Below are 21,317 nucleotides of genomic sequence, written 5' to 3'. Positions count from 1 at the left end.
AACATCGGGGAGAGGCTACAACCCTGTCTCACTCCCTTTCCAACCACTGCTTCCCTTTCATGTCCCTCGACTCTTATAACTGCCATCTGGTTTCTGTACAAATTGAAAAAAGCCTTTCGCTCCCTGTATTTTACCCCTGCCACCTTCAGAATTTGAAAGAGATTATTCCAGTCAACATTGTCAAAAGCTTTCTCCAAGTCTACAAATGCTAGAAACGTAGGTTTGCCTTTTCTTAATCTATCTTCTAAGATAAGTCGTAGGGTCAGTATTGCCTCACGTGTTCCCATATTTCTGCGGAATCCAAACTGATCTTCCCCGAGGTCGGCTTCTACCAGTTTTTCCATTCGTCTGTACAGAATTCGCGTTAGTATTTTGCAGCTGTGACTTATTTAACTGATAGTTCGGTAATTTTCACATCTGTGAACGCTTGCTTTCTTTGGGATTGGAATTATTATATTCTTATTGAAGTCTGAGGGTATTTCGCCGGTCTCATACATTTTGCTCACCAGATGGTAGAGTTTTGTCAGGACTGGCTCTCCCAAGGCTGTCAGTAGTTCTAATGGAATGTTGTCTACTTCCGGGACCTTGGTTCGACTTAGGTCTTTCAGTGCTCAATCAAATTCTTCACGCAGTATCATATCTCCCATTTCATCTTCATCTACATCCTCTTCCATTTCCATAATATTGTCCTCAATTACATCGCCATTGTATAGTCCCTCTATATACTCCTTCCACCTTTCTGCTTTCCCTTCTTTGCTTAGAACTGGGTTTCCATCTGAGCCCTTGATATTCATACAAGTGGTTCTCTTTTCTCCAAAGGTCTCTTTAATTTTCCTGTAGGCAGTATCTATCTTACCCCTAGTGAGATAAGCCTCTACATCCTTACATTTGTCCTCTAGCCATGCCTGCTTAGCCTTTTGCACTTCCTGTCGATCTCATTTTTGAGACGGTTGTATTCCTTTTTGCCTGCTTCATTTAGTGCATTTTTATATTTTCTCCTTTCATCAATTAAAATCAGTATTTCTTCTGTCACCCAAGGATTTCTACTAGCCCTCGTCTTTTTACCTACTTGATCCTCTGCTGCCTACAGCACTTCATCCCTCAAAGCTATCCATTCTTGTTCTACTGTATTTCTTTCCCCCATTCTTGTCAATTGTTCCTTTATGCTCTTCCTGAAACTCTCTACAACCTCTGGTTCCTTCACTTTATCCAGGTCCCATCTCCTCAAATTCCCACTTTTTTGTAGTTTCTTTAGTTTTAATCTACAGTTCATAACCAATAGATTGTGGTCAGAGTCCACATCTGCCCCTGGAAATGCCTTACAATTTAAAATCTGGTTCCTAAATCTCTGTCTTACCATTATATAATCTATCTGATATCTTCTAGTATCTCCAGGGTTCTTCCATGTACACATCTTTCATGATTCTTGAACCAAGTGTTAGTTGTGATTAAGTTACGCTCTGCGCAAAATTCTACCAGGTGGCTTCCTCTTTCATTTCTTAGCCCCAATCCATATTCACTTACTATATTTCCTTCTCTACCTTTTCCTACTCCAGAATTCCAGTCACCCATGACTATTAAATTTTCGTCTCCCTTGACTACCTGAATAATTTCTTTTATCTCATCGTACATTTCATCAATTCCTTCATCATCTGCAGAGCTAGTTGGCATATAAACTTGTACTACTGTAGCAGGCATGGGCTTCGTGTCTATCTTGGCCACAATAATGCGTTCACTATGCTGTTGGTAGTAGCTTACCCGCACTCCAATTTTTTTTATCATTATTAAACCTACTCCTGCATTACCCCTATTTGATTTTGTATTTATAACCCTGTATTCACCTGACCAAAAGTCTTGTTCCTCCTGCCACCGAACTTCGCTAATTCCCACTATATCTAACTTTAACCTATCCATTTCCCTTTTTAAATTTTCTGATCTACCTGCCCGATTAAGGGATCTGTCATTCCACGCTCCGATCTGTAGAACACCATGTTCTTTCTCCTGATAACGACGTCCTCCTGAGTAGTCCCCGCCCGGAGATCCGAATGGGGGACTATTTTACCTCCGGAATATTTTACCCAAGAGGACGCCATTATCATTTATCCGTACAGTAAAGCTGCCTGCCCTCGGGAAAAATTACGGCCGTAGTTTCCCCTTGTTTTCAGCCGTTTGCAGTACCAGCACAGCAAGGCTGTTTTGGTTAGTGTTACAAGGCCAGATCAGTCAATCATCCAGACTGTTGCCCCTGCAACTACTGAAAAGACTGCTGCCCCTCTTCAGGAACCACAAGTTTGTCTGGCCTCTCAACAGATACCCCTCTGTTGTGGTTGCACCTACGGTACGGCTATCTGTATCGCTGAGGCACGCAAGCCTCCCCACCAACGGCAAGGTCCATGGTTCATGGGGGGAATTTAAATACAGCAGCACACTACCAAGAACCGCTGTGTGCGCTGGTGCGAAACACACGAGTAACTTCATATAAGCAGTGCAGTTCACTACTCTCATTCAACTCAGGCAGGAACAGATGTTCACGTTCAGTGTTTATACAGCAGCACACTACCAACAACCGCTGTGTGCAATTTTCTGATGAGGTCAAGGGAGTTAAAACCGCAGGCTCCCACATGGGGACTTAGTGATAGGCGTCCCTGGCGTATAGAAGGAACTGAAGCTGCCGTAGACAAATAAGTCGCCAGGTCCGGATGAAACCCAATTTCAGTTGCACAGGGAATATTCTACGGTAGTGGTGGTTACTTATCTGGCAATTATCGCGAGTCTCTCATCCAACACAAAGTCCCAAGAGACTAGGAAAAAGAGCAGGTGAATCCTATGTATGAGAAGGGTAAAAGAACGGATCCGTAAAGCTACATAACCACATCCATAACATCGGACTGCTACAGAATTCTTTACAGTATTGTGAGTTCGAATATAATGAATTTCCTTGAAACGAAAAGTCTTCTGTCAGCGAATCAGCACAATTTTAAAAGGCACCGCTCGTATGAAACTCAGCTTGTCTTTTTCTCACTTGATATCCTGCGAGCAATGGATGAAGGGCAACTGACAGATTCCATGTTTTTAGATTTCTAACGCGCATTTGATAATCAGCCCCAATGCAGACTGTTAACAAGGTTACAAGCATATGGAATAAATTTCAAGATATGTGACTGGCTCATAAGTACTTGGACCCAGTATCTTCTTCTCGACGGCTAGTGTTCACCAGGCACAAGGCTACAGTCGCTAGCGCTCCAGGGAAGTACGATCGGACCGCTCTTATTATCTACGTACATAAATCATCAGGATGAGCAGGATCTGTGCTTGTTTGCTGATGACGCTGTGGTGCACGACAAGGAATCGCACTGGGTGTCTGTAGGAGAATGACTTACACAAAATTTTTAGTTGCTATGATGAATCGTAGCTTTCTCTACATGTAGAAAAGTGTATGTTAATGCGAATGAGTAGTAAATATTATCCAATACTGTTCGAATACAACATTAGTATGGTGCTGCTTGACACAGTCACATAGATTAAATACCTTGGCGTAATGTCACAAAGCGATTTGAAACAGAACGATCATTTAAGAATAGTAAATGGAAATCGAATGGTCGACATCAGCTTAATTAGAGAGTTTTAGTAAAGTGTGGTTCATCCGTAAGGAAGATCACATATAGAACAGTAGTGCGACCTATTCTTGGGTATTGTTAGAGTGTCTGGAGTTCCCACCAAGTCAAGGGAATAAATAACTCTCATTATGGAGTATCAGACCTCAAATCTTAACTACCCATTTTCAGTTACTCTTAAATTATACGGATGAGCTGAAAAGTTACGCCTCCGAAATTTTTACGTGAACACTCTCAAAGGTTTTTGAAAAAAACAAATTTTGTTACCATTCTACATTTTATTCTTCATGTCTATATATTTATTTCTCAACGTAGTGACCCTGACAACGAATACATTTCTCCCAACGAAAGACCAGTTTGTTGATACCGTCAATGGAGAATGTTTGACTTTGTTGACGAAACCACAAGCTCACCTCTTCTTGAACCGCTTCATCACTATCAAAGGAGAGTCCTTGAAGGTCTTCTTTAACTTCTGGAAACAAATGAAAATAAGATGTGGCCAAGTCGGGAATCTATAAAGGATGATTGATGACAGAGAATCCAAGTGTCGGATTGTTACGTTATCTGCCGCCATGTTACAAACTGCAATTTGGAGCCCTCTAGAGGTAGAGGCTGGCAACTTGAGTCAGCGAAGCATAAAAGCCGACGGAGTAATGTGCGTGCCATATAATTCTTCAACCGATACTGAAAACACAATAAAAAATATAAAGTCATTACTTCTTACCACAGCCCTCGGTTTCAGTGGATGTGTTAGCAAAATAACTGATGATGGAGCGAAGTAGGGAGGATATAAAATGTAGACTAGTAATGGCAAGAAAAGCGTATCTGAAGACGAGAAATTTGTTAATATCTGGTATAGATTTAATGTCAGAAAGTCCTTTCTGAAAGTATTTGTATGGAATGTAGCCATGTATGGAAGTGAAACAAGGACCATAAACAGTTTAGACAAGAAGAAAATAGAAGCTTTTGAAATACAGTGCTACAGAAGAATGCTCAAGATTAGATGGGCAGATCACGTAACTAATGTGGGGGTACTGAATAGAATCGGGGAGAAGAGAAATTTGTTGTACAGCCTGACTAAAAGAAAGGATCGGTTGGTAGGACAGATTCTGAGGCATCAAGGGACTACTAATTTAGTATTGGAGCAAAGTGTGTGTGTGGGGGGGGGGGGGAAGGGGGGGGGGAAGGGGCAGGGGTAAAAATGGTAGAGGGAGACCAAGAGGTGAATACAGTAAGTAGACTGAGAGGGATGTAGATTGCAGTATTTACTCTCAGATGAAGAGGCTTGCAAAGGATAGAGCAGCATGGAGAGATGCATCAAACCAGTCATTGGACTGAAGACCACAACAGCAACAACATGATTCATTTCGACGAACGTGCCTATATGTTTTCATAAATTATTGTTACTCAAGTACTCATCATAGAAGAGATAAAAAATGCTACATTGTTTGCCACATACATCTGTGTGGCTTTTGTACTCTCTCAGCATCACACTCAGTACAGTCGCACATAAAAGAGGTGTGTTCTTTGGATGGTATAAGTTAGGGCACTCTTTTCAAAAGGGCTTGAATGGAAACCTGAAAGAAACACTGCTTTGAAATGTCTCTAAGGTGCGTCTTCATCACTGACATCAGCCACCTCAGGTGTCGCTTCTGAAGTTCTCTCAGTATCGCCACTGCAGCATTTCCAGCGACAGTCTCCCACCGTATAAACCCTCTGTCTCATACGTAGCCACTGTAGCCACGCATCGCAACATTAGGTTAGATCAGTCATGTTGGTCAAACGTGACACCCATTAGATAGGCATCTTCCAAATCGTACTATCTTGAATAGGTCACAGGCATGACAGTTGGTGCAAAAATTAGATTGTCGAAACGCCAGACTGCACACATTATATTCTTGCAACGACTATAAATCATTTTTGACCCCAGTCCTGACATAAGGAGACTCACTATCAGCGTAGAATGTCGTCTCTTAGCTCCTTAATTCTCGTCTCCCCACCAGGGACCACAATAGCCATAAAATGTAATAACATGTGCAGAGACTGTATTGTTCGTCACTCATTGAGTCATCATGCCAGTTACGCACCTTCGTTGTTGTTCCCTAGAGGCAGCTGTGGATCCCCCAAGGTTCCGATGCCTCGTCTTCAGCACCAACGGGTTGCACAGGCCAAGCCACAGACCAGGTACCGCAGACTGGTCAAGTAGCTTCGACTATGGTAGAGCCAAGCCTGATGCTTGCAAGACGGTGCCCCACCTCGTAGTGGATCACCCAGTCAGTGACAGTTTGTAGGGGTGCTTCTGTGAGAACAACACCTTTGCAACTGGACGACCAGACAGCAGTCCACGGTGGCCTCCAGGCACTCGGATAGCATCTGCAAAGCAAACAACATGTAGTGACTCGTTCAGGCTGCCGATGTCCGTCTCTCTGTCTGTCCATCTCTTCCAGAGTTTTTTATGTGTTGTAACACGTTCGCAGGCGATAGTCAAAACATTTTACACTCCTGGAAATGGAAAAAAGAACACATTGACACCGGTGTGTCAGACCCACCATACTCGCTCCGGACACTGCGAGAGGGCTGTACAAGCAATGATCACACGCACGGCACAGCGGACACACCAGGAACCGCGGTGTTGGCCGTCGAATGGCGCTAGCTGCGCAGCATTTGTGCACCGCCGCCGTCAGTGTCAGCCAGTTTGCCGTGGCATACGGAGCTCCATCGCAGTCTTTAACACTGGTAGCATGCCGCGACAGCGTGGACGTGAACCGTATGTGCAGTTGACGGACTTTGAGCGAGGGCGTATAGTGGGCATGCGGGAGGCCGGGTGGACGTACCGCCGAATTGCTCAACACGTGGGGCGTGAGGTCTCCACAGTACATCGATGTTGTCGCCAGTGGTCGGCGGAAGGTGCACGTGCCCGTCGACCTGGGACCGGACCGCAGCGACGCACGGATGCACGCCAAGACCGTAGGATCCTACGCAGTGCCGTAGGGGACCGCACCGCCACTTCCCAGCAAATTAGGGACACTGTTGCTCCTGGGGTATCGGCGACGACCATTCGCAACCGTCTCCATGAAGCTGGGCTACGGTCCCGCACACCGTTAGGCCGTCTTCCGCTCACGCCCCAACATCGTGCAGCCCGCCTCCAGTGGTGTCGCGACAGGCGTGAATGGAGGGACGAATGGAGACGTGTCGTCTTCAGCGATGAGAGTCGCTTCTGCCTTGGTGCCAATGATGGTCGTATGCGTGTTTGGCGCCGTGCAGGTGAGCGCCACAATCAGGACTGCATACGACCGAGGCACACAGGGCCAACACCCGGCATCATGGTGTGGGGAGCGATCTCCTACACTGGCCGTACACCACTGGTGATCGTCGAGGGGACACTGAATAGTGCACGGTGCATCCAAACCGTCATCGAACCCATCGTTCTACCATTCCTAGACCGGCAAGGGAACTTACTGTTCCAACAGGACAATGCACGTCCGCATGTATCCCGTGCCACCCAACGTGCTCTAGAAGGTGTAAGTCAACTACCCTGGCCAGCAAGATCTCCGGATCTGTCCCCCACTGAGCATGTTTGGGACTGGATGAAGCGTCGTCTCACGCGGTCTGCACGTCCAGCACGAACGCTGGTCCAACTGAGGCGCCAGGTGGAAATGGCATGGCAAGCCGTTCCACAGGACTACATCCAGCATCTCTACGATCGTCTCCATGGGAGAATAGCAGCCTGCATTGCTGCGAAAGGTGGATATACACTGTACTAGTGCCGACATTGTGCATGCTCTGTTGCCCGTGTCTATGTGCCTGTGGGTCTGTCAGTGTGATCATGTGATGTATCTGACCCCAGGAATGTGTCAATAAAGTTTCCCCTTCCTGGGACAATGAATTCACGGTGTTCTTATTTCAATTTCCAGGAGTGTATTTACACTTATCACATCGTTGCAGATATTCTTGTTTTGTCCCCCTCTTGTTTTTACATAATTGGGAGGTTGGCACACGGGTTTCATTATGATATACATCACGCGAAGATGAGTAGAAGTTTACATTAACATATCCGCTGATGTGATGTAAGTGGATGGGTGGGGAGAAAGTAAAGATGTTTTAATGAACACCAACCCTACTTTTCACTTTCACTCTAATGCATTGAAGAAAAGCTAGACACTCGTGTCCACCTTATCAAATGGTCCAAATGGCTCTGAGCACTATGGGACTTAACATCTGAGGTCATCAGTCCCCTAGAACTTAGAACTACTTAAACCTAACTAACCTAAGGACGTCACACACATCCATGCCCGAGGAAGGATTCGAACCTGCGACCGTAGCAATCGCGCGGTTCCGGACTGAGGCGCCTAGAACCGCTCGGCCACCAGGGCCGGCCCACCTTATCATTTTGTTTATTCTAGTTATGTGTGTAAAGAAAATACAACTACTTATACCATATAACCTATTAGTTTAATCCATCCTATACCTCTGTTTATACTCCTCGACTGTGGTTACAGAGTCGCTACCAAACTCAGTTTCCTCTTCCAAGTATGCCTCAGATTTCTCTCGGTCACACCAGGTGTCCTTCAGACCTGTAAACAGAATCTGAATCCAGAATAATCAGTGGGTGAGTGACCTTGAGTACTGGGACCAGGGATCAGCCCAAGTGCACAAAAGATACAACAAAACACAAGAAACCAGTAACATCTTTGTCTTGCATACCAAAAATCACTGATGACACACTTACTCAACGTAAGAGACAATATTCCACATTCATAACATTACCATATCCATTCAGATTTTCGACTGATGAAAGTTTTTTCATGTTTTCCTCATAACTGACTGTGAAGATAGGACACGTTCACGTTTTCCAAATTCAAGCTATCTCTTTTGTCTCTTCTTCCTTTCAGAGCTTCTGCAGATACATCATCGTCCAGGGCATGTCAGTCAGGAATTATTAATGCATTTTCTTGCATTAATAGAATCGTTGTGTCTTCTTCAATCTTTAGAGAAACCATAGATAACTAAACCAAGATACCTATTCTATTTATAGCATAGAAATGCTTATTTCCTTCTGTATTCCAATTAGTTATAAAAGGACACATAATAGTCGACGTATTTAAAAATGTAGCAACATAATGATTCCTTCATTAACCTCCTCAAGGCTCCCATTGTTTTACTAGATGGCTCTTATTCCTATGGAGGTCACCTTTCGTGAACAACTTGCTTTTACAAAAGATAACACTTTTTCAGCTTCCCCTGAAACACAAATTCTACTAGGCCTCTTCTCCCAGGATCCTGATTTTCAGTTCTGAGTGAATACTAGAGCAGAACACAGTCTCTCCTAAATTAAACCTACTCATAGTTTTATGCACTCTTTATCGCATTTCTTGTCTTCCAGGCAACTATACGAAAAAGACAAGACCCTTGGTGTACTTTTGCAACCAGTAAACCATGGCACTCCTATGGCACAAAAGCCACATTCAGTACCATAAACATAACCTGTGCTTTTCATAGTGCTACTAATCGCAGCCAAGATCATTAAACACCAGAGCCCCTATCAGAGGTCTCCTCAGAAAACCATCCTCAAATATCACTGAAATACATCTCTATACTGAACTTTACAGTACACTAATTTACAGATGTGGAAAGCTTGCATAAAGATTTCAACAGAAAACAATATACGCTATCTCCACTGCAGAATTTTGCAGGAAAACCTATCAATGCATTCTTTCATTCCTTAAACAATTTTTAAAATTGCAACATCATGGAAACCACATGGTATCTTTGTGTGCAGGGTTTCAGTTACCATGGCGTTTGGGTGCACAACTCACCAAACTTGAAATGGTCCAACATAAACATTAAAAAACTTGTTACTCAGAAACTTGTGATCTCTTCATAATCTATATGACTTCACAAGGACTTGATTTCCTACTTTTATTCTCTCCTGTCGTATCTTCGTCTTTTTCTTCACTTAAAATTTACAGCTGCTAGGTAGCCAAACAATCTGAGTACGTCTCCCTCTTCCAGTAGGTGGGAAGGCTATTAATTTTCTTACTGCATCTGGATGTGCCTCATCCTTAAGAATGGTGGCAGGAGACAATCAAATTGTCCCATGCGGCAACATATTCAATGTATGCTGGAAATACTGCACAAATATTTCCCAAATTTGATTGTTTCTATTACAACATATACAGTACAATTTTGCAGATTTTATGGTTTAAGCTCGTCCAGGTTTGAGGCACGATGATGTCGTGAGATGAACACTGATTTCACCTACCGTTGTTTCACGAACATTTTCCAATTCTTAGATCGAAATTTGGGGCCATTCTCAAAAATACTGTTATTGACATGGCCTACCTGCTTTCAAAAATAATTTTTACATGCTGTCACCAATGGGTGATGTCATCACACATTGAAAAGTTGTAAATTTAACAAACCACAATGAAAACGTATGGAAAACCTTGCACAGTTCGTTACTGCGCTCCAAACAGAGTGCTCCTTAATGGGAATAAGGACATCTTATGCAATATACCGGGTGACCAAAAAGTCAGTATCTGCATCTACATGATTACTCTGCAATTCACATTTAACTGCTTGGCAGAGGGTTCATCGAACCACAATCATACTATCTCCCTACCATTCCACTCCCGAACAGCGCGCGGGAAAAACGAACACCTAAACCTTTCTGTTCGAGCTCTGATTTCTCTTCTTTTATTTTGATGATCATTCCTACCTATGTAGGTTGGGCTCAACAAAATATTTTCGCATTCGGAAGAGAAAGTTGGTGACTGAAATTTCGTAAATAGACCACGCCGCGACGAAAAACGTCTTTGCTTTAATGACTTCCATCCGAACTCGCGTATCATATCTGCCATACTCTCTCCCTTATTACGTGATAATACAAAACGAGCTGCCCTTTTTGCACCCTTTCGATGTCCTCCGTCAATCCCACCTGGTAAGGATCCCACACCGCGCAGAAATATTCTAACAGAGGACGAACGAGTGTAGTGTAAGCTGTCTCTTTAGTGGACTTGTTCCATCTTCTAAGTGTCCTGCCAATGAAACGCAACCTTTGGCTCGCCTTCCCCACAATATTGTCTATGTGGTCTTTCCAACTGAAGTTGTTCGTAATTTTTACACCCAGGTACTTAGCTGAATTGACAGCCTTGAGAATTGTACTATTTATCGAGTAATCGAATTCCAACGGATTTCTTTTGGAACTCATGTGGATCACCTCACACCTTTCGTTACTTAGAGTCAACTGCCACCTGCCACACCATACAGCTATCTTTCTAAATCTCGTTGCAACTGATACTGGTCTTCGGATGACCTTACTAGACGGTAAATTACAGCAACATCTGCGAACAACCTAAGAGAACTGCTCCGATTGTCACCCAGGTCATTTGTATAGATCAGGAACAGCAGAGGTCCCAGGACGCTTCCCTGGGGAACACCTGATATCACTTCAGTTTTACTCTATGATTTGCCGTCTATTACTACGAATTGCGACCGTCCTGACAGGGAATCACGAATCCAGGCGCACAACTGAGACGATATCCTATAGGCCTGCAGCTTGATTAGATGTCGCTTGTGAGGAACGGTGTCAAAAGCTTTCCGGAAATCTAGAAATACGGAATCAACTTGAGATCCCCTGTCGATAGCGGCCATTACTTCGTGCGAATAAAGAGCTAGCTGCGTTGCACAAGAACCATGTTTTCTGAAACCATGCTGATTACGTATCAATAGATCGTTCCCTTCGAGGTGATTCTTAATGTTTAAATACAGTATATGCTCCAAAACCCTACCGCAAACCGACGTCAATGATATAAGTCTGTAGTTCGATGGATTACTCCTACTACCCTTCTTAAACACTGGTGCGACCTGCGCAATTTTCCCATCTGTAGGTACAGATCTATCGGTGAGCAAGCGGTTGTATATGATTGCTAAGTAGGGAGCTATTGTATCAGCGTAATCTGAAAGGAACCTAATCGGTATACAATCTGGACCTGAAGACTTGCCCGTATCAAGCGATTTGAGTAGCTTCGCAACCCCTAAGGTATCTACTTCTAAGAAACTCATGTTAGCAACTGTTCGCGTTTCAAATTCTGGAATATTCGTCTTCCCTGGTGAAGAAATTTCGGAAAACTACGTTCAATAACTCCGCTTTAGCGGCACAGTCGTCGGTAACAGTACCACCGGCACTGCTCAGCGAAGGTATTGACTGCGTCTTGTCACTTGTGTACTTTACATACGGCCAGAATTTCTTCGGATTTTCTACCAGATTTCGAGACAATGTTTCGTTGTGGAACCTATTAAAGGCATCTCGCATTGAAGTCCGTGCCAAATTTCGCGCGTCTGTAAAATTTAGCCAATCTTCGAGATTTCACGTTCTTCTGAATTTCGCATGCTTTTTCCGTTGCCTCTGCAACAGCGTTCGGACCTGTTTTGTGTACCATGGGGGATCAGTTCCATCTCTTACCAATTTATGAGGTATGAATCTCTCAATTGCTGTTACTACTATATCTTTGAATTTGAGCCGCATCTCGTCTACATTTACATAGTCAGTTCGGAAGGAATGGAGATTGTCTCTTAGGAAGGCTTCTAGTGACACTTTATCCGCTTTTTTAAACAAAATTATTTTGCGTTTGTTTCTGGTGGATTTGGAAGAAACGATATTGAGCCTAGCTACAACGACCTTGTGATCACTGATCCCTGTATCAGTCATGATGCTCTCTATTAGCTCTGGATTGTTTGTGGCTAAGAGGTCAAGTGTGTTTTCGCAACCATTTACAATTCGCGTGGCTTCGTGGACTAACTGCTCGAAATAATTTTCGGAGAAAGCATTTAGGACAATCTCGGAAGATGTTTTCTGCCTACCACCGGTTTTGAACATGTATTTTTGCCAACATATCGAGGGAAGATTGAAGTATAAATTTGAAAACTTAATAAACCACGGAATAACGTAGATAGAGAAGTAAAAATTGATACACATGCTTGGAATGACGTGGGGTTTTATTAGAACAAAAAAAAAAAAACAAAGTTCACATAATGTCCGACAGATGGCGCGTGAAAGATCTCTTGCGCGCGTCGTTTGGTGATGATCTACATCTACATCTACATTGATACTCCGCAAGCCACCCAACGGTGTGTGGCGGAGGGCACTTTACGTGCCACTGTCATTACCTCCCTTTCCTGTTCCAGTCGCGTATGGTTCGCGGGAAGAACGACTGTCTGAAAGCCTCCGTGCGCGCTCTAATCTCTCTAATTTTACATTCGTGATCTCCTCGGGAGGTATAAGTAGGGGGAAGCAATATATTCGATACCTCATCCAGAAACGCACCCTCTCGAAACCTGGCGAGCAAGCTACACCGCGATGCAGAGCGCCTCTCTTGCAGAGTCTGCCACTTGAGTTTGTTAAACATCTCCGTAACGCTATCACGGTTACCAAATAACCCTGTGACGAAACGCGCCGCTCTTCTTTGGATCTTCTCTATCTCCTCCGTCAACCCGATCTGGTACGGATCCCACACTGATGAGCAATACTCAAGTATAGGTCGAACGAGTGTTTTGTAAGCCACCTGCTTTGTTGATGGACTACATTTTCTAAGGGCTCTCCCAATGAATCTCAACCTGGTACCCGCCTAACCATTGGTGATGATCGTGTGCTCAGTCGCCACTTTCGTCATGCTTGGCCTCCCAGGTCCCCAGACCTCAGTCCGTGCGATTATTGGCTTTGGGGTTACCTGAAGTCGCAAGTGTATAGTGATCGACCGACATCTCTAAGGATGCTGAAAGACAACATTCGACGCCAATGCCTCACCATAACTCCGGATATGCTTTACAGTGCAGTTAACAACATTATTCCTTGACTACAGCTATTGTTGAGGAATGATGGTGGACGTATTTCCTGTAAAGATCTTCATCTTTGCTTTGTCTTACTTTGTTATGCTAATTATTGCTATTCTGATCAGATGAAGCGCCATCTGTCGGACATTTTTTGAACTTTTGTATTTTTTTGGTTCTAATAGAACCCCATGTCATTCCAAGCATGTGTGTCAATTTGTACCTCTCTATATAGATTATTCCGTGATTTATTCAGTTTTCAAATTTATACTGACTTTTTGATCACCCGGTAGTAGATGGTTTTATCCTTTCACAAATTTTCAGCTGGTGAGCACCTTCTGTATGCCCTTTTCTATACTGCTGAAACAGACATGTTTGTTTAACTTGAGGAAACAGTTTCATGAAACAAAACGGCTGCTGCTCAGATGTACAAACCAAATCACCTTATAGGTGTATTCGTCTGGGATGTAAACCACCCAGTCGTCTTTCCCTGTGATATAAAATAATATGTTGTTATTTATTGCGTAAAGATATTTGCAGTGGCACTTCTCTCCTAATTTCCAACTTAAACTTCATACATTCAAGCATGGGTTATTTATCTTATTATTTTGCTAAATTGGTGAGTGTTATTCGTAAAAAAATTTCAGAAGGAACCCTTTTCATATACATCAGGTCACACAGGTTCTCATTCAAGTTTCTATCGTTTCCTTGTTTGAATCCAAGTGGCACGAGAGGCAAGCCATCAGCAACAAGATTTTGTGGACTTGGTACAAAAACAATTTAAAGTTTAAATTCACGGGGTAAAGCTACCAACATGTCCAGCGACTATGGGTCAATTTAGCGTTCATTACAAACTGTAGTGCCTTGTCGTCAGACCATTTTCCCAAAGAGATAACGCAAAAATTTTGTGAACCCTTAAACTATGGCTAAGGCCTGTAATTAAGTGACTGAATAGTTTTTCTGTGCTTTACTAAGTATACAACTCATGAAAGCTATCACATTTGGTACTACTGCTGCATTTTGTCCAAGCTCCTGTAACAAAGTGCGTCAGGTCACAACAAGAACCATCCAATGAAGAGAAAACTCATTGGTCATATCTAGGCGACCTAATATTGGAACTGAAAACAGTGCTACTTTAATCGATCCAGATTCCTGCTGCACTTCTTCCCACCACTTCCAAACTGAATTCTTCCTCATGAGTTTGCAGAGATATGCTGTCGCCTGATTCGCAATGTTTATAAATGCTTATAGAAGTTAACGAGTTAAAGGAAGGCTCAAACTTGACGCTTAGAGCACGGCACTTTTAAATTCTTGTATCGTATGCAGCTTTTCTGAGTCAGGGTGCATACTTTCAGAGCAAACAATTTGGCCAAGGAAATTTATCTCCTTGTGTCAAAACTGCAACATGTCCAAAGTCTCTATGAGTCCACTCACACAAAAGGTATGCAACAAAGCATTCAGTGTCTGACTTCGCTCTGTCCAGGATTTCTTGGCAATTAATACTTAATCTCCATATAGTTCAGGGATTACTGTGTCTAGTCGACACATGAGAGTCTATGAAGACACGTTGAACCTGTTGGTAACAGTAACGCAGGTATGCAGTGTACCGTTAACAAGATGGGTGTAGCTGGCCCTGATATCAACCAATGATAATACCTAAATCCCAGCGAACCTCTGTGGAATCTCATACAGGCTTTCAGATCGATCTGTTCCGGATTCTATGAGCGTACTGGTCTACTGCGAGTCCAGTATGATTCATACTGCTCCATTCGTTTTGTACACACATTATTAGACCATTGTATGAAGTTACAGTGATATCTATGATCTCTTGTTTCAGCATAATTTGGTCTCGACTTCTGCCTTCTGTCTGTATACCAGTGGAATTTGATAAGGGCGTACAAAGGTCTTCCAATGTAGCCCCACTCTGAATTGATATCAAAATCCTTAATGTCCTCAGTGATTTGGAGACAGTGCTCTGGTTTTCATGCAATGTTTGATCTAAATTCTTCCGCTGAGCCTCCCCTTCGAGGTATTGCACCTCTTTCATAATCATTGCATTCAAATATTTTCCTTGCATTCCCACGTTGGTCTACAAACCATTTTTTCTGGAGCACTCTAATTTACTAAAATACTGATGGCTCATCCGCTGGATCACTCTTAACCACACAGTCTCCGAAAGTTAGTTTGATAGTGTGCCCCTTTCCTTCTAAAGTAGCATAGTTTTCTGTCGTATTAAGAACCAACTCATGCAAGCAAACAAAATTTAATCCGAGAATCGCTTTCACTGTCAATCATGGGACAATCAAAAGGTACACTGGCAGTGAGTGGGTTTGGCGAACGAATACGAGTCTTGACTGTACTCTGAAGTCCACGCTTTTGCCATTTACTGCTCTATGAACTATTGTTTTCTGAAACGGGAGTACTGGATAATTCTCCACCCACCGTAGCCCTTGAACACATCGTCTCTTAATGTTGAAATCGGACTGTTGGAATGAAGAATACATGAAATCATAACACCATCTACACTTTTATTAACAATGGGACACCTAACAGCTATACTGCTTCACTCTCTTCCAGCAGTGTTTCCCTAATACTGTGATAATCTACGTAAAAAAGATGTCTCTGTATTATCCGTCCCCTTGACTCTTTACGACGCCTTCTAGTCAACGCCACGCATTTCCAGACTCTCTTTCAGGATCTTCATTATTGCACGTATCAAAAAATGGTTCAAATGGCTCTGAGCGCTATGGGACTTAACATCTATGGTCATCAGTCCCCTAGAACTTAGAACTAATTAAACCTAACTAACCTAAGGACATCACACAACACCCAGTCATCACGAGGCAGAGAAAAATTGCACGTATCAGCCGAGCATATCTCCACTACTTGCGCAGGTGATACATTGTCTCTCTGTGGCGCAATTCCATTGAAGTGGCGCCACTTGTCACTGGACTGACGTGACCTCCATGTAACACGGTACTGGATTCTAAGCCGTTGTACTCGTGTATTATTCTGATCCTGTGAAAATCCCAGGGTTGTGAGGAGGATTCCCTTTTGACCCTTTGATATTGCCATTTCTCCGACCAACGCTCTCATGTTAGTCCCTGAAACAAATCATGAAACGAATTGACATCTTCCATGTTTCTAGCAGCTATAACAGTTTCATTTCATAATCACTGTAGGAGCTTTTTGAGAAAAGAGCTTAGAACTAATTAAACCTAACTAACCTAAGGACAGCACACACATCCATGCCCGAGGCAGGATTCGAACCTGCGACCGTAGCGGTCGCGCGGTTCCAGACTGTAGCGCCTAGAACCGCTCGGCCACTTCGGTCGGCACTTCAACCTCCATTTCGTTGACTGCGCGCCGAGAGAGTCGCATCCACGCTGCGCGTAAGCAGCGCGGTGTTGTCGGCGTAGAGCGCCAACTTCAAGTGCGCCACGTGCGCAGCGTCGGCTGGCGAAAATTACGTGCATTCACTTTTTTCGAGGGGAATAGAGATGAGTACCAGTTTTCTGTGGACAGTCGCTTGATTGAGGTATCTGAAGATTCTCGTCGACATGTTAAAACTGTAAAAAAAAGTATCTCTGAGGAGAGATACAAAGATGACAATCACCCGACAGAAGGAGTATGGTATCTTTTAAGAACGCTGGGCACAAAATTTTACCTGACAGCTTGTACGTGACCGGCACGAAACGAGTCCCTCAAGATAGTAATGGCTCGAACTATGAAACCTGCAGGCAAAATTATTGTAGTGGATATCCACTGCAGCACTGCTTTCCTTCCCATTGATAATTTTTTCACAGTTCCCATCAGGACGTCCCTGAGACACTGCTTCTCCTTGATACGATATTTCGACACATAAACGGTATTGATTGGAATCGTGGAAGAAGAAATGTCTTGCTTTAGAACATGCCATTATATTATCTGTAGGGCCCAAATCATTCTCGGCGCTACAGTCTGGAACCGCGCGACCGCTACGGTAGTAGGTTTGAATCCTGCCTCGGGCTTGGGTGTGTGTGATGTCCTTAGGTTAGTTAGGTTTAAGTAGTTCTAAGTTCTACGGGACTGATGACCTCAGATGTTGAGTCCCATAGTGCTCAGAGCCATTTGAACAATTTGAACCTAATAGGAATTCTCCAAGATTTTGTACCTCCCATTTACCAATACACATGTGTGTGATTACAGTATACACATATAACCTCATTGTAATTGAAGAATGCAAGCGAATCAACGAAGAAACAAGTGTTGTCACTTTTGACAAGCCATTGTTTTAGAAGGTACGTGATGTGATTGTCTCCACGTCAGAGTTAAGCAGTGTCATTGTGAGGCTAGGATGTTTCCACTTCGTAATGTCATTCACGGAAGCCATAGGGACGATTACGGCTGGAACTGTTTTGAAATAGCTGTTACGCGAGATTTCTGCAGCCAAAAGTGTTGACAAGATACTGTCTGGACCTGTTTACGCCAGAGCTGTTCTTGCTTAGGCTGCTTTGGGTGGACTGATGATTGAACTGCAGCAGTTGAGAGAAGAAGAGTTGTTCGCAGTAGATACAGTTATCCAGTTCTTAACAATCCACAATGTACTCTGAGGATCCAGAGTTGTGTGCTGTGGAAGATAAGTTCACGAAGGTGCTGAGGGAAATTCAGTATAGAGAGCCAACTTCGATGCTATGGATCCAATATTTTCCCATGTTTGCCCTAATAAAAAATTTCATCGGAGCTGAACGTAAGTGTGACGGGGACCTGCACTTGATTCACTCGAAGAAATGATTCTCTACTTTCATGTTGCAGTTCATTTAAACTACACCAAGAAAAAAAAAGTTCAAATGTGTGTGATATCTTATGGGACTCAACTGCTAAGGTCATCAGTCCCTAAGCTTACACACTACTTAACCTAAATCACCCTAATGTCAAACAAACACACCCATGCCCGAGGGAGGACTCGAGCCTCCACTGGGACCAGCCGCACTACACCAAGAGTAGACACTTGTACTACCGGGATATTATCACTTTAAAAGTCAAAATAGATTCTCAATAATATGGAAAGTTCACCACTAAGGGTTACTTCACTATTCTCGGAACTGACAAATCGATATAAAATTGAATGAGCACATAAGGTCGGTAGGGGGGAAGATGGAGTGGTCGACTGCAGTTTTTTGGAAGAATTCTGTAACACTAGGCAACCCACTATTTGAGTGTCTGGGATCCCCAACAGGTCGGATTAGAGGAAGGGATTGTATCAATTAAGAGGCTTGTTGATGGATTTATAACCGGTAAGTTCAGTCAACATGTGAGTGTTACGGAGATCATCAACTCAATTGGTAATCGCTGGAGAGAAGACGACGTTCTTTTCGCTAAACATTATTGGGAAAATTTAGGGAACTGTCGTTTTTGGCTGATTGAAGGACTGTTCTATGTCTGGCAACAAACATTTCGCTTAAGGACCGCGAAGGCAAGATAAGATAAATTAGGGCTCGTACAGAGGCATTTAGAGAGACTTTTTTTTCTATGCTCTATTTGAGAGTGGAACAAGGAAGGGAATGACTAGCTCTGGTACAAGATGTTCTCTACTGTGCACGATCTGATGGCTCTTGGAGAATGTATGTAGATCTACATACACATCTACATGTACATAGATATTCTGCAAATCACACTTAACTGCCTGGCAGAGGGTTCATCGAGGTACCTTCACAGTTATTCCACTCTCGAACAGTACGAGGAAAAAATGAACACCTATATCTTCCCGTGCGAGCTCCAATTTCCCTTATTTTAACATGATGATCGTTTCTCGCTATGTAGGTCGGCATCAACAAAATATTTTCGCATTCAGAGAAGAAAGTTGGTCAATGAAATTTCGTGAGAAGATACCGTCGCAACGAGAAACGCCTTTGTTTTAATGATGTCCACTCCAAATTCTGTATCATGTCAATGACACTCTGTCCCCTATTTCTCTATAGTACAAAACGTTCTGCCCTGTTCTGCACTTTTTCGGTGTACTCCGTTAATCTTATCTGGTAAGGATCGCACACCAAGCAGCAGTACTCCGAAAGAGGACGGACAAGCGTAGTGTAGGCATTTTTTTAGCACATTGCATTTTTAAGTGTGTTCTGCCAATAAAACAAAATATTTAGTTCGCATTTCCCGCTATTCTCTCTACTGATATGTGTTTTTCCCAATTTAAATTTTTCGGCATTGTAATTCCTAAGTATATAGCTGAATATACTGCCTTTAGATTTGTTTGATTTACGTGTAACCGATGTTTAACGTATTCGTTTTACCACTCATGGTATGACCTCACACTTTTCGTTATTTAGTGTCAACTACGAATCTTCGTATCATGCAGATATTTTTTCCTTAAATTTTTGGAACATGTTTTCATCTTCTGATGACTTCACTAGGCAATAAATGACAGCAGCACCTGCTAACAACCTAATACCCCCGGCTGCTCAGATTGTCTCCTAAATCGTTAATATAGATAAGGAACAGTAGAGGGTCTATAACATTGCCTTGGGGAACGCAGAAATTATTTCTGTTTTACTCGATGGCTTTCCATCAGTTACTACGATCTGTGACCTCTCTGACAGAAATCAAGAATCCAGTCGCATAACTGAGACGGTATTCCATAAGCACGCAATTTGATTACAAGCCGCTTGTGAGGTACGGCGCACAAACGCTTTCTGGAAATCTAGAAATACGGAATTAGTTTTAAATCTTTTGACTATAGCACTCAACACTTTTGATTATAGCACTCAACACTTTATGTGAGTGAAGATCTAGTTGTGTTTCACAAGAACGATGTTTCCTAAATCCGTGTTCAATAGACCGTTTTCTCGAGGTAATCCATAATTTTCGAACACAATATATGTTCCAAAATCTTGCTGCGTATCGTCGTTAGTGATATGAGCCTATAATTTGGTGGATTACTCCTATTGCCTTTCTTGAATATTGGTGTTATCTCTGCAACTTTTCAGACTTTCGGTTCGGATCGTTCGTTAAGCGAGCGGTTGTATATGATTATTAAGTATGGAGCTATTGCATCAGCATACTCTGAAATAAACCTAACTGATATAAAGTCTGGACCAGAAGACTAACTTTTATTAAGTGACGTAAGCTGCTCCACAACATTGGGGGTATATACTTTTAAGTTACTCACATTGGCAGCTGTACTTGATTTGAATATTTACTATGTCTTCTTTGGTGAAGGAATATTTAAAGGCTGTGTTAAGTAACTCTGCTTTAGCAACATTGACCTCGACAGTATTTCCATTGCTATGGCGCACAGAAGGCGCTGACTGTGTCTTACCACTAACATACTTTACATACGACCAGACTCTCTTTGGATTTTCTGCTCGGTTTCGAGACAAAGTTTCGTTGTGGAACCTATTATAAGCACCTCGCACTGAAGTCAGCGCTAAATTTCGAGCTTCTGTAAAAGATAGTCGATCTTGGGGCTTTGCGTTCATTTAAATTTGGCAGGCTTTTTCATCGTTTCTGCAACGTAGATGTAGATGAATATGTAGTTATTAATTACATTTAGACGCGTTATAGCCATCGATTGTACCGTATCTTCAAAGTTTCCATCTTTCAACACAAGATGGCTGCTCCCTATTCTATCTGGCCCCATCCTGTCAGAGAGGGTGTCCGACTGTTGCACTGGCCAACATATTCTCCAGATAAATCATGCACAGAAATTATGTGGTCATGGACTAACAGGAGATTGGTACGCCACCACTTGCCCGCCATGACGTGAACCGTGGCTCAGTGCTGAAGTAGCATGGAAAGACGTAATCTTATCTGTCAGCCAAACTCAAAAATCAAATGTGTGTGAAATCTTATGGGACTTAACTGCTAAGGTCATCAGTTCCTAAGCTT

The 21,317-nt window shown here is 43.0% G+C and overlaps 1 protein-coding gene across 1 annotated transcript in view; it reads left to right on the top strand.

Moving 5' to 3' along the window:
- LOC124545641 (coiled-coil domain-containing protein 96-like) overlaps positions 1-21,317 on the top strand; it is a 195,007-nt gene that overhangs the window by 128,666 nt on the left and 45,024 nt on the right. The gene's annotated exons all lie outside the window — the stretch shown is intronic.

The sequence above is a fragment of the Schistocerca americana genome, chromosome 8 (assembly GCF_021461395.2).
Source record: "Schistocerca americana isolate TAMUIC-IGC-003095 chromosome 8, iqSchAmer2.1, whole genome shotgun sequence".
Lineage (NCBI taxonomy): Eukaryota > Metazoa > Arthropoda > Insecta > Orthoptera > Acrididae > Schistocerca > Schistocerca americana.
This window is presented reverse-complemented; position numbering and strand designations above follow the sequence as displayed.